Source organism: Acomys russatus, chromosome 3 (assembly GCF_903995435.1).
Source record: "Acomys russatus chromosome 3, mAcoRus1.1, whole genome shotgun sequence".
Taxonomy (NCBI): domain Eukaryota; kingdom Metazoa; phylum Chordata; class Mammalia; order Rodentia; family Muridae; genus Acomys; species Acomys russatus.
Window position 1 is genome coordinate 1382349 of NC_067139.1, and position 8953 is coordinate 1391301.

At 40.4% G+C, this 8953-nt stretch overlaps 1 pseudogene; it reads left to right on the plus strand.

Annotated features, from left to right (window-relative positions):
- The first annotated feature begins 7797 nt into the window (after positions 1-7797).
- Positions 7798-8647, plus strand: LOC127186899 (40S ribosomal protein SA-like; annotated as a pseudogene).
- Positions 8648-8953: the final 306 nt, after the last annotated feature.

An 8953-nucleotide genomic window follows, 5' to 3' on the forward strand; every position in this document is an offset into this window, starting at 1 on the left:
CATCATCATGAATATATGAATGTTGTTGTTACTGGAGATTGACATCTTCTGTATAATTTGGATAAGAAGAGTTACCTCAAATATTTACACATATCTAGTTAGATTAAATGAAATTAAACTGTAAAAATCATATTCTTTTTTGCTTTATCCAAATTATATTAAATAATGAGAATGTGTGTGTGTGTGTGTGTGTGTGTGTGTGTGTGTGTGTGTGTGTGTCAGTGATAACACACACACTCACATATGTTTGGGTCTTTTAAACATGAAAACTAATCTTGGATGCAGATCTGGAGATCCAAGATGGCAGCACCAATCACACACCACTTCTGATTAGCAGGACAACCAGGACTACACAGTGAACTGAATACCAAAGTGAGAGCTACAAATACACCAGTGCTGCTGATTTACAGGGGAGAGGGAATTGTGTGGAGTACAGGTGGGTCCAACCCCTGGCCACCCAGGTGTAGCCAGGCCACCCCTGGGTAACCCACAGAAAAGTCCCAGGGGATAACCTCCATAGCCACTGTCTTGAGAAAGACTATGAGACACAAGTGTAGATTTGAGCTCTCTCTGCACATCTGCTGCTTACTTGAGCATTCAGGCAGAGCTGAGTCCAGCCCTGGCCACATCCACACTAGCTTCCATCCTGTGAGCAGCTGCTTACGAGCCTAGCCCATTTGGGTCACAGAGCAGATAGGCAGAGCCCTGCCATCTTGAAAAGGCCTGTGGAGCACGTAAGCAGCTTTGAGCTCCAATCTCTCTCAGCCCCCAGCAGCTTACCAGCCTGGTCCATCTGTGACACAGAGCAGACAGGCAGAGCTGAGTTCAGGTGCCCTCCACACTCCACAGTAGCTGCCATCCTGTGAGGAGCATTGGATTCTAATTTCTCTCTGCCCACCTTCAGCTTATTGGCCTGGCTTGTCTAGGTCAGAGAGCAGACAGGCAGAGCAAAGACCTGCGAGGGCCACACTGCACATTAGTTGCCATTCCTTGAGGAGCTTGAGGCTTGAATCTCTCTCCGCTTGCCAGCTGTTAAGTGGCATAGCACATCTGGGACACAGAACAGATAAGCAGAGGCATCATGAGAAGGCCTATGCAGCACCCCAGCAGCTTTGAGCTCAGATCCCCCTCATCCCCCCTACCTGCCTACCATCTGGGACACAGAGCAGATAGACAGAGCTGAGTCTGGCATGATCCACAACTCACATTTGATGCCATCTCAAGAAGGTCTTGGGGGGCATGTGTGCACTTCAGGCTTAGAACTCTTGCAGCCCTCCCAGCTGTTTACTGGTTTAGCTCATCTGGAACACAGAGCAGATAGGCAGAGCCCTGCCATCTTGAAATATAGTACTTGAAGTCCTAGGTAGAGCAATAATGCAACTAAAGGAGATCAAGGGGATACAAATTGGAAAGGAAGAAGTCAAATTATCACTATTCATGGGTGATATGATGGTATACATAAGTCACCCCAAAAATTCTATCAGGGAACTCCTACAGCTGATAAACACCTTCAGCAAAGTGGCTGTATACAAAATGAACTCAAAAAAATCAGTAGCTCTCCTGAATACAAATGGCAAACAGGCAGAGAAAGAAGTTAGGGAAACTACATCCTTCACAATAGCCACAAATAATAAAAAGTATCTTTGTGTAACTCTAACCAAGAAAGTGAAAGACGTGTATTAAAAAAAAAAAAAAAACAAACAAACTTCGAATCTCTCAAAAAAGAATTTGAAGAGGATTTCAGAAAACAGACAGATTTCCCATGCTCTTGTATCAGGAGAAATAACATAGTAAAAATGGCCATCTTACCAAAAGCAATCTACAGATTCAATGCAATCCCTATCAAAATATCCACACAATTCTTTACTGACCTTGAAAGCTCAATTTTCTTCTTTTTTTTCAAGACATGGTTTTTCTGTGTAGACTTGGCTGTCCTGGACTCACTTTGTAGATCAGGCTACCCTTGAACTCATAACACCTGCCTGACTCTGCCTCCCAAGGGCTAGGATTAAAGGCATGCAAGCAGCAAGCCTACCTCGAAAGATCAATTCTTAACTTCATATGGAAAAAAACCCAGAATAGCTAATACAATCCTGTACAATAAGAGATCTTTTGAGGAATCTCCATCCTGGATCTCAAGCTGTACTATAGAGCAACAATAATAAATACAGCATAGTACTGGCATAGAAGTAGGCCAGTTGATCAACGGAATCTAACTGAAGACCCAGAAATAAATCCACACACCTATGGACACTTTATTTTTGACAAAGAAGCCATATTCTTACAATGGAAGAAAGATAGCATCTTTAGCAAATGGTGCTAGTCGAACTGGATGTCTACATGTAGAAAAATGAAAATAGATCCATACCTATCACCCTGCCCAAAACTGAAGTCCAAATGGATTAAAGACCTCAACATAAAACCAGACACACTAAATCTGTTAGAAGAAAAAGTTGAGAAGAGCCTTGAACTCATTGGCACAGGAGACAACTTCCTGAGCAAACCACCAACAGCTCAGCCTCTAAGATCGACAATTAATAAATGGAACCTTATGAAACTGAAAGCTTCTGTATGGTAAAGGACACTGTCAACAGAACAAAACAACAGCCTACAGACTGGGAAAAGATCTTCACCAACCCTACATCCGACAAAGGTCTAATATCCAAAATATATAAAGAACTCAAGAAATTAAACACCACCAAACCAAATAACCCAATTGAGAAATGGGGCTTGGAACTAAACAGAGAATTCTCAACAGAGGAATATCAAATGGCTGAGAAACACTTAAAGAAATGCTCAACCTCCTTAATCATCAGGGAAATGCAAATCAAAACAACTCTGAGATTCCATCTTACACCCATCAGAATGGCTAAGATCAAAAATTCAAGTGATACCACATGCTGGCGAGGATGTGAGGAGAGAGGAACACTCCTTCATTGCTGGTAGGAATGCAAACTAGTACAGCCACTTTGGAAATCTATCTAGTGCTATCTCAGAAAACTGGGATAGGGCTTCCTCAAGACCCAGCTATTCCACTCCTTGGAATATACCCAGAAGATGCTCCAGCACACAACAAGAAAATCTGCTCAACCATGTTCATAGCAGCCTTATTCATAATAGCCAGAACATGGAAACAGCCTAAGTGTCCATCAGTAGAAGAATGGATAAAGAAACTGTGGTACATATACACTATGGAATACTACTCAGCTATTAAAAACAAGGAATTCCCGAAATTTGTGGATAAATGGATTGAGCTAGAAATGATCATAATGAGTGAGTTAACCCAGAAGCAGAAAGAATCAAATGGTATATACTCACTTATATCTGCATCCTAGCCCAAGGGGCATGCCCCACGAAAGCCTTCACTTACCAGGAAACTGGGACAGAGGGGAGGACATCCTATTGGGACTCTAAATGAGAGAAGCATGGGAGAATAGCAAAATAAAAGGATACAGAGGGTCCTAGAAATCTACAAGTAGAACATAATGATAGGCAGATTTGGGCCCAGGGGCCCCGCTCAAACTAAGTCACCAGCCAAGGACAATACAGGCGGTAAACTTTAAACCCCTACCCAGATGTATCCAATGGTCAGAACATTCTCCACAGTTGAGTGGAGAGTGGGATATGACTTTCTCACGTACTCTGGTGCCTCACATTTGACCATGTTCCCTGGAGGCGGAGACCCAGTGGCACTCAGAGGAAGAATAGCAGGTTGCCAAGAAGAGACTTGATACCCTATGAGCATATACAGGGGGAGGTAATCCCCCTCAGGAACAGTCATAGGGGAGGGGAATAAGGGGAAAATGCGAGGGAGGGAAGAGTGGGAGGATACAAGGGATGGGATAATCATTGAGATGTAACAAGAATAAATTAATAAAATAATTTTAAAAAACACCACCAAACCAAATAATCCAATTTAAAAAAGGGGTACAGAATTAAATAGAGAAACACTTAAAGAAATGCTTAACATCCCTAGTTATCAGGGAAATGTAATTCAAAATTACTCTGAGACTCCATCTTATACTTATTAGAACTGCTAAGATAAAAAACTCAAATGACAGCACATGCTGGCGAGGATGTGAGAAAGAGTAACACTCCTCCATTGCTAGTGGGAGTGCAAACTTGTACAACCACTTTGGAAGTCAATCTGGTACTTTCTCAGGAAATTGGGAATAATTCTACCTCAAGACCCATCCATTCCTGGGAACGTCCCTGAGAGATGTTCCACCATACAACAAGGACTTTTGCACAACTACATTTATAGCAGCTTTATTTGTAATAGCCAGAATCTGGAAATAACCTAAATGTCCCTCAATTGAATAATGGATAAAGAAACTATGGTACATTTACACAAGGGAATACTACTTAGCTTTTAAAAATAAGGAAATCTTTAATCCCAGCACTTGGGAGGCAGAGGCAGGCAGGGAGTTCGAGGCCAGCCTGGTCTACAAAGCAAGTCTAGGACAGCCAAGGCTACACAGGGAAACCCTGTCTCAAACCACCCCCCAAAAATAAAAAAATAAGGAAATTCTTGAAATTTTCAGGCAAACGGATGGAACTAGAAAATATTATCCTGAGTATGGTAACCCAGACCCAGAAAGACACTCCTGGTATATACTCACTCATAAGTGGATATTAGCCACATAATACAGGTTAACCCCACTACAATACACAGACTGATGCACTAACCAAGTGCCATATATGATGTGGACCTAAACCTTCTGCTCAGATGTAGTAGATAGGCAGCACTGTCTCCTTGTGGGTCCTACCTACGGGGAGTAGGGACTACTTCTGACATGGATTCTGCCCCCCAACTTTGATCACTTCTCCTTGGCAGGGTGGCCTTGCCAGGCCACAAAGGAAGAGGATACAGGTAGTAAGTCTTAATAGGGAGAGGTCATATGTTAGGGGAGGAGGGCTCCCCTTTCTGAAGACTAGGGCAGGGAAGGAAGGGGGATCAGGAGGGGATGAGAGAGGGAGATACAATCAGGATGTGAAGAATTCAAACTGCAGAACAAGCAGGTAACTTATATTGCTAATTCTGCTATATGGGAATAACTCTGAGACTGGCTGAGACATGAATGTCTATGCATAGACAGTGCTTCTGGTTGGCTACAGAACCTCTGTGAGTTATTATTAGATGACATTCTTTGTGTTGTATGAATGAAGATTTACAGATGTCTTTTTCTGTGCATACAAAGAGCAGAGACCAAGCTTTAATTGTTCTGTGCATCACACATACCTTATACATTTATAATTTTAGAACTGTATAATGCTTGCGAGAAATTATATGTTTTCAGAACAAAAGAACTGGACACTGACGCTGGATCAGACAAGACAGGATTCACTCCCCTCAGGATGCTGGACACTGACATCCTGTATCCTTCATGTTCCAGATCCAAGTGCTTTGGTTGCTGTTCCTTATCAGAACAGAACAGCTCCCAGGACAGTCTCAAAGAAAGCTTCCAATCCCAAATGGTCCAGCATTTTAGACTGTTCTACACAGGACTTCTATTAAGCCTGGAATTTCTCAGCATTTAAGAACTGGACCACAAATGCTATTCCTAGCTTGTTTAACCATTTCCCCAATTTTATTTGGGCCCCTACAAAGGTATTATTTGTCCCAAATCAGTCAGAAGAAACCTTAAGAGAATGATGCCTTATTTTCCTTAATGAGGGATTGGGTAGGTTTTGGGTTGCTTTTTTGAGTGATAGATGTTTATTTTCATTGGTAGTTATTATTGGTCTTATTCAGAGAGAAAAGAAAGTTGGACTCAGGGATGTCTCTTCTTTCCTTTATCTTCATTCTTAGGTTTGGAGATAGGGGTTGAAAAGAAAGAAGGGGAATATAGAAATATAAAAGGATGATAGGGCCAAAAGTAGATTAATGAATCTACTCTGCAACTTAATGCCTTAATTGTTACTTGAAAAGTTATTTTTAATTCACTCATACAGAATTTTGTATGTAAATGAATCATAAGTTTAATTTTAGATACAGTGGTATAGAACTAAAATTTAAGATTATTATTTACTATATATATATTTCTACTTTAATATGAGGTATTGTATCCATATAACTCAATTATAATACAAAGTTTACTTCCAATACTTTGAAAGTGCTATTGTAGGCTGTTTAGGATAAGTAAGTTATAGAAGTTAATTGTTAGTTCATCAAATCATAGTCATATAAAATGCTAGTCTATTTTTATCACAAGAATAGACATCCTAGGTGTAACAGATAGATATGATTCTATAGAAAGATAAGCTAGATAAGCTAAAATAGATAAGGTCTTCAGAGACTTACAGGATATGGCGTTTAAGGATTTTTTTTATTATTTCAAAGATAGATTTACAACGAGACAGGTTAAGTCCTGGCAACACTCAGCCTTCCTCAGGGAAGATAATGAGCATCACAGAACCCCCTTATGGATATGGCTTCAAATGTAGCAAAGAAGCCACTGGACAATATGTCCTTGTTTCTACCACAGACAGAATTCTGCCTAAAAATGGGCAAGCTTAGATGCAGGCAGAGTTGATGGCCAAACTCTGCCAAAACAGGGTAAGCAAGTCCTCAATAGTTTCTGCCTCACAAATATGTCTGTCAGATATATTGGGCCAGAAGGCTGAAGATGATGCTTCAATGTTATGGAGAATTTTGGGTGACTCTTCAGACTGCAAACTGTCTCTGTCATCTTCTCATTTGGGGAACTGCTAACCTGCACTTCCTGTATACACAAATAATCAATTTTATTCCTTCTCAAGTCTCTGATGGGGTTGAAGTCAAGATAATTTAGTTTTGCAATTAAGCTTAGTTGTTTAGGGGTTAAGATATTTTTAGGTCTAGATAGATATTTAAGTTGATAATGATGAGATATGATAGATATTGATTTACATTCAGAATTTTAGACTCACCAAGATAGGAAAGATGTTTTCTTTAAGCCTGCCAAACAAAAATACCAAAACACTATGAATGTAACATTTTATACACACACACACAGATATATATATATATATATATATATATATATATATATATATAATTCATGATTGTTTTGTGTTTCTTCTTGCTGTAGGTGGTTTATTGTATATATGTGTAATAATATAATGTATATGTAAAAGTATTTAACAAAAATTTTTTAAAAAAGAAAACTAATTTTGAACAAGATAAGGATTTAAGTTAAGCAAACAGTCATAACAAAAACATGATTAAGTGGAATGAACATTTTATCTTAATTTATAACTTCACTAAAGCCATATTAATACTATTTTATCATTTATAAATATTAAGTAGAATCCTAAATATTAAAATATTATAAACAATTTTTAAAAAATTAAATGAAAAAGTATCCAATCCACATAAAAGTTGAGAGGAATGATTATGCATGCAGGTACTCGGTTGTCAATGGAGTTGAAGATAAGTATCATAGAGCATTTCATAAGTCCATATGAATGTGTTTGCACATGAGAAAGTTTGCCACCTCAAGTTTCAAAGCCCTGGGTAAGTTAGAAGTACTTGGATACTGTCCTGATGTTTTTCAATTAGAATGGAGTCTTTGATGTGACATCTTTTCTCTTTTAGCTGGTGAGATTATATCGTTTTCTTTATTTCTTAAGGAAGACTCTGAAACGAATTTATAATTTTAATTAACATACTTAAAATTCCTTACAAAATTATGTGCTGTTGCCATTATGGGAGCTCATAAAAAGATTCAAAATAGAACTTTCTGTATTGTTCCAGGACGGGTCCATACGATATTGTTCTTGATACCCACCGTAACTTAAAGGGAAGCTTACACAATGTCCGGAGCCCTTGATGTCTTGCAGATGCAGGAGGAGGATGTCCTCAAATTCCTTGTTGCAGGAAAACTCACTTGAGACACCAACCTTGACTTCTGGATGGAGCAATATATCTACAAAAGGGAAACTGGTGTTACCTACATCATAATCGGAAGAGGGCCTGGGAGACGTTGCTTGCAGCTCGGCTATTGCTGCCATTGACAATGCTGCTGGCGTCAGCTTTGTCTCCTCCAGGAATCATTGACCAGCAAGCCAAGCTGAAGTTTGCTGCTGCCACTGGAACCATTTCAACTGCTGAGACCTTCACTAACCAGATCCAAGCAGCCTTCAGGGAGCCACAATTTCTGGAGGTGGCTGATCCCAGGGCTGACCATCACAGAGGCATCTTGTGTCAACCTGCCCACCACTGTTGTGTAACAGACTCCTTCCTGTGCTGCAAGGCTGTTACCATACCATGCAACAATATGGAAGCTCACTCAGTGGCTCTGATGTGGTGGATGCTGGCCCAGAAAGTTCTCCACATGTATGGCACTATTTCCCATGAGAACCCATGAAAGGTTATGCCTAATCTCGACTTCTACAGAAATATGGAGGAGATTGAGAAGGAAAAGCAGGCTGCTAAGAAGGCAGTGACCGAGGAGGAATTCCAGGATGCATGGACTGCACTGGCTCCTGAGTTCACTGCTGCTCAGCTAAAGATGGCTGACTGGTCTGAGGGTGTGCAGGTGTCCTCTGTGACCATCACATGCTCCCTACTGAAGACTGGAGTGTCCAGTCAGCCACTGAGGACTGGTCAGCAGCTTCCACAGCATAGGCCACTGAAAGGGTCAGCCCCAACACCAAGTTCTGAGCTCCTTAAAGACATCTGAGCAAAGGGAGGTGGGGTGGGGAGGGTGGAAGGAAAATAAAGTTCCTAAAAGCTGGGGATGGGAAGGTTAAAAATAGAAATTACATATGATCCAGCTATACAGCTTTAGGGCCTGCACCTAAAGGACTTTGTGTCCTACTGTAGATGTACCTTCACATCCGTATTTACTGTTTCTGATGGCAAGGTGCCCTACATGTTTGTCAACATATGGGTAGGTAGATAATTCAAATATGATGCATTCCATATATACAATGAAATTTCATGCATTTCCTAAGATTTCAGGAGGAA